This window comes from Camellia sinensis, chromosome 3, assembly GCF_055761805.1.
Source record: "Camellia sinensis isolate YWXY chromosome 3, ASM5576180v1, whole genome shotgun sequence".
Lineage (NCBI taxonomy): Eukaryota > Viridiplantae > Streptophyta > Magnoliopsida > Ericales > Theaceae > Camellia > Camellia sinensis.
The window spans coordinates 191809742-191815864 of NC_138963.1; the positions used below are offsets into that span (position 1 = coordinate 191809742).

A 6123-nucleotide genomic window follows, 5' to 3' on the forward strand; every position below is an offset into this window, starting at 1 on the left:
ATATATATATATTTATATTTTTCCTTCCACAATTATCTCCACAAATCTGAGATCTAAATACAACATCTTTTATCTTGGTTTTGGTCATTGCCATTTAGCATTATTCTCCTTTAGATTTCTATGCTGAACCACTAGGATTGTTGTTTATTCTATAATCGTGGAATGTGCATTAATAGAAGCATCCAAAATTTATTTTTATTTTTTTCCAAGCAAATAGTATATTCTGGGAAGCTATTTTTCAACATTTTTTCAGTTTATTTTATACTAATCATGCTCAAACTCAACTTGAAGTTCGATAATAAGAAACAAATTCAGCTCAATAATCAAACTCCTGATCTACTTGTTAATTTTATTATATATATAAATTATGTAATATATCTTGTTTTATATTATTTAGCCTCCGTTTGGGAAGTGGGTTGGCTTTTTGGCTTTTTTGGCCATTTTAGCCTGGGCTTAAAAGTTTGGTTCGGGAAGGACTTTTTGGCTTTTTGACTTTTTTGAATTTTTTTGTGAGAGAAGAATGTAATGATTATGGATTGGATGTGATATTTTGTTTGTTATGACTAAAATAGCCTATTTTATTTTTTGTGACTAAAATAATCAAAAAAAACCTGCAAACTCACTTGCCAAACACAGGCTTAAATACATTAATAAATGAGCTGATGATATTTAAATTTAAAACACGAGGAGAAGAGAGTGATGATTAATTGTGATAAAAATTCGGAAGTGTGTGTCAGGCGGAATGTTGGGTTTGTCCAGTTGACTAGATTGGTCTTTCCTGTGACACGTGACTGAATTTCATTAGGTACCTTAGTGATAGATCCGGCATTTGAATTGAGTTAAATTTCACCACCAATCAATTATCTCGAAATCCAGATCCGCGGGTGATGTGATAGTCCCACGGAACATCCTTTTTCTTTGATTGAAAAAAAAAAAAAAAAAAAAACAACCACAATTGGAAGTGTGAGATAATCGGCGAGGAATAACTGATTGACTGATAAAGCGATACAGTTTCGATTTGTAGCTCGAAATTCGGAAGCTCGAATTTGGCTCGACATCAAAACTTTGTTTTTTTTTTTTTTTGATTTTTTTGAAGAAGAAGAGAAGAAGGAGCAACCCAGATCAACCAAAAAAAATATGATGGTGTTCAACCAATTTTTTTTTAGTAACCCAGACAAACATCTGGTGTTCCAAATACAAATTGCTTGAACAAAGATACGTGGGTGTTCCAGATGTTGTTCCAGAGCAACCCAGACAAACATATCTTCGTAACCCAGATGATGGTGTTCAAGCAATGTGATGATGGTGTTCCAGATGTTTTTTTTTAAGTATTTGGACATCTGGCAAGCTCAAGATGTTTATGATGTTCCAGAGCAACCCAGATGATGGTGTTCAAGCAATTTGTTCTTGATGATGTTCCAGAGCAACCCAGATTAAACATCATCACAAAAATTTGTTCAGAAAAAATTCGTTCCATAATCAACACAAATTTGTTCAGAAAAAATTCGGCATCAAAAAAAAAAAAAGGAGATGATGTTTAATCTGGGTTTCAGCATCAACACAAGAAAAAAAAAATTCCGGAGCAACTAAAAAAAAAATATATATATATATATATAGAGAGAGAGAGAGAGAGAGAAAACAACATCATCATCATCTTCAATCCAGATCAACATCTTCATCAACAAATTTTTTTTTTTTTTCCTTCATCAACAATCCAGATTTTGAACATCATCATCATCTTCAACAGCAACCGACCGCCCCCTTCTCTCTTCCTCATCAACAATCCAGATCTGGAACATCATCTTGAACATCATCAACAAGCCAGATCTTCCTCATCTTCATCATTTTGTTTGCGAGCTCGCCGGTGTCGTCCGAATCGTGCAAATTCAGATCATTTGATTTGCAAAGGAAGAGAGGGGGAATGAGGAATGGCCTCTATTTTTGGTCTCTCTCTCTCCTTTGAAATGAAATGTCTTAAAAGAGAGATGAACTAAGGTGTACAAAGATACGTGGGTGTATGTAGAAGGTCAGGCCATTTTCAAGCTACGATATTCGAACTACCAATCTTTATTGAAAGCGATAACACATTTTTTTCTGAATAAAGATTGAAACCTCTTTTTTCTCACCCTTTTGACCCCTTTTATTTTTTGATTAGTCACCTTTTTTTTTTTTCTTCTCTTCCAATCACCACCTGCAACGTGTGTGTGAAGTGGTGGGAGTTAAACTTTGAGGGGTATAAATCACTGCTGATCTTTTCCCTCCAGACTTTTTTAACCTGAAGAGATAACAACTGAAGATAATGTTTCCTTCTTCACCCATTGTCTTCAACACGAACAGATCAACAACAACAACAACAAACATGTACCAGGTAATCTTCTACACACATGTATAGATATATGTATCTCTACTGTATATATCATCTTCTTCTCAATGGCGTCTCTACCTTCTGTGTTAGTTGCCAACACTCTCAAGCTCGAACCAGACCTCCGAAACTGCCCTCTTCTCTTCCCATCGAAAAGGTAAATCTTTCTCTGTTTCAATTTCACTTCTTTTTTTTTCTCTCTCTAGAGAAAGCTTTCTCTGATACGATTATTTACTTGTTCTCTCATCAGCGAAGTTCTAGTACCAATACCCAATTGGGTAAAGCTTTGGACCCAACAAGTTTGGATTTTCAAGAAGCGCTTTCGCTGATAAGAGAAGGGACGAGTGTCGAATCGTCGATCTATGTTCCGCTCTTGCAAGAATGCATAGAGAGGAATTCAGTTTCAGAAGCTCAAGTCATTCATGGCCACATTGTAAAGACTGGTACACATGAAGATTTGTTTCTCATGACTTTTCTTGTTAATGTTTATGCCAAGTGTGGGGCTATGGAAATGCACGCAAGGTGTTTGATAATTTGCCCAAAAGGAATGTAGTTACTTGGACTTCTCTGATGACTGGCTATGTTCGCAATTCCCAACCGGAGCTCGCCTTCCGGGTTTTCATTGAAATGTTGGAAGTTGGTGCTTCTCCTTCGAATTATACACTTGGAGTTGTTTTAAATGCTTGTTGTTTGATGTATGCAATTGGGTTGGGGAAGCAAATCCATAGTTACATCGTAAAGTATGATATTGAAAACAACACAAGTGTTGGGAATGCACTTTGTAGTTTATACTCCAACTGTGGCAGCTTGAATTCTGCGGTTAAAGCATTTTTGAGAATTAAGGAAAAGAATGTGATTTCTTGGACCACGGTTATATCTTCCTGCAGTGATAATGGTGATTCTGGAATGGGTTTGAGTTTGTTCGGTGAAATGCTTTCTGAGGGTGTAGAGCCGAATGAGTTCACATTGACTAGAGTCTTGAGTTTGTGTTGTGTAATGCAGTCTTTGAGTGTAGGATCGCAGGTTCACTCGTTGACCATTAAACTTCGGTACGAATTGAACCTACCCGTAACAAATTCTATTATGTATTTCTATTTGAAATGTGGACATGTTCGAGAGGCGAAGAAGTTGTTTGATGGAATGAAGGAAGTCAGCTTGGTTACATGGAATGCGATGATTGCAGGGCATGCCCAAATGATGGATCTTGCAAAGGATGGTATTCAGCACACCATAGCGGAGTTGAGGCACTTAACATTTTTCTAAGATTGCATCGGTCAGGCCTAAAGCCCGATCTATTCACCTTCTCAAGTTCATTGATCGTATGTAGTAGTTTGGTGGCTTTGCAACAAGGCGAACAAGTTCATTCTCAGACTATTAAGACTGGGTTTTTGTCTGATGTGGTTGTGGGAACCGCCCTAGTGAACATGTATAATAAATGTGGAAGCATCGAGAGAGCAAGTAAAGCTTTTGCAGAGATGTCTACAAGAACTTTGATATCTTGGACTTCGATGATTACAGGGTTTGCTCAACATGGTTGCTCACAACAGGCATTGCAACTCTTTGAGGATATGAGATTAGTAGGGGTTAAACCGAACAAGATCACCTTTGTGGGTGTTCTTTCAGCTTGTAGCCACACTGGAATGGTTGACGAGGCATTGGCTTATTTTGAGATGATGAAAAACGAGTATAAAATCAAGCCCGTGATGGACCATTTTGCGTGCCTGATCGATATGTTTGTGAGGCTAGGTCACTTTGATGAAGCTTTTGAGATTATCAAGAAGATGGATTTCGAGCCCAACGAATTCATATGGTCCACTATGGTTGCAGGCTGTAGAAGTCACACGAATCTGGAATTGGGATTTTATGCTGCTGAACAGCTACTCAAACTCAATCCGAAAAATTCTGAGACTTACGTCTTGCTGTTGAACATGTACGTCTCAGCAGGGAGATGGCAAGATGTTTCCAGGGTGAGAAAATTGATGAAAGATGAGAAAATTGGGAAACTGAAGGATTGGAAAGACCACGTTTATTCATTTAAGCCTGATTTCCAGTTTCGTCCTCAATGCGAAGAGGCAGATCAATTATTGGCTGATTTGATTGAGAAAGCAAAAAATTGTGGGTATGAATCACAAGGAGATCTAGGGGTAACAGATGAGCAAGATGAGGAAACAACTTTCTCTACTGTTCACCACAGTGAAAAATTGGCTGTTAGATTTTGATTGTTGAACACTTCCAATGCAGTACCAATACATGTTATCAAGAGTATTAGCATGTGTCAAGATTGTCATAGTTTTATTAAATTCGTGTCAATACTGACTGCGAGGGAAATCATCGTCAGAGATAGTAAACGGCTGCACAAATTTGTCAGCAGGCGTTGTTCATGTGGGGATTTTTGGCAGTCTCCTTTAGGTATTTGTTGAACCTAATTGGTGAGCAGGCTGGTCCTGTTTTGATTAACCTTACAACTTAGCTTGTCATGAAAACCTGTTAATTCCATTGTTGTAAAATAACGTATTGAACTTTGAATCGTTTTGCTAAAATAATCAATTATCAACCGTATCGAATCATGAATAGTAAAATTCACTTATTTTTGTGTAATATATAATTTTATGTATGTATATAAACACGTAGTGTTTAAAATAAAATGAATATCATATAATTAAATTGTATAGAGGTATGTACATATAAAATTACATATATCAACATAATTAATTGATTTTTTTTAATGAAAAAATTTGGATAAACAATGATGTTTCATACATTATGCAAACATAATTAATTGTGGCAAATCATAATTAATTGCAATTGAATCATATGATTTACTCAATTTAAAATTTGATAGTACAAATCAAACTAGTTTAGTTGAAACCTGTATCGAGCTTGGGTTTGAAAATTATTTTTTTAGTAAATTTTTTGTTTTTAGTGATTTTTATTTTGTTTTTAGAATTTTTCAAAAATGTGTTCACTTTTAGGTCTTACTGAAAAAACAATATCAACATGAGTGGTGTTGCTAGACGCTCACCACTAAGAAAACTCGCATGAATTTTGACTATAAAATTATGAGACCTAATATATTATTAGGACAATTACAAAAAAAAAAAAAAATGAGTTTTACTTTTGTAATAAAATATACATTGAGTTTCTAATTTTATCAATTTAAATTTCAATTTTTGATTTATTTTTAATTTAAATTATTTGTCTATTTTGTTACTTAAAATCGATGAAAAAAAATAGTATTTTAGTCATTAAACTCAATAAAAATGGATATTTTAGACATTAAACTCAATGTATGTATACATAAAATGTCTAAAATATCCATTTTTATTTAGTTTAATGATTGAAATACTCATTTTTAGTTCATTTTACTTTACGAAAATAGGCAAATGGTTCAAATTGAAAACAAATCAAAGTTTAAGAATAAATCGATAAAATTAAAAATTCAAGATTTATTTTGTTATAAGAGTCAAAAAAAATTCTCTTTTTTTTTCGTTTTTTGTAATTTTCCCTCTATTATTCTATCATGACAATAAAAAATAGGGAATTTTTTTTAAGGTCTCTAATATTAAGATTTTATAGCATAAAGGACACTCAATATTTTCATAATGTCTAAGGTCCCTCAACATTCATCCAGAGAAAATTCGATCCAGAAAATTTCTCTGGACAAATCACAGAGAAAATTTTAAATTTCTCTGGGCACATCATAGAGAAAATTTCAAATTTCTCTGTGATTCCAAATTTCTTTGGACGAATCACAGAGAAAA

The 6123-nt window shown here is 34.4% G+C and overlaps 1 pseudogene across 1 annotated transcript; it reads left to right on the top strand.

The window, feature by feature from the left end:
- The first annotated feature begins 2374 nt into the window (after window positions 1–2374).
- LOC114311916 (putative pentatricopeptide repeat-containing protein At1g56570) lies at window positions 2375–4948 on the top strand (annotated as a pseudogene). Its single transcript, XR_014365041.1, has 2 exons — window positions 2375–2519; window positions 2613–4948. The product of XR_014365041.1 is annotated as a putative pentatricopeptide repeat-containing protein At1g56570 (transcript).
- Window positions 4949–6123: the final 1175 nt, after the last annotated feature.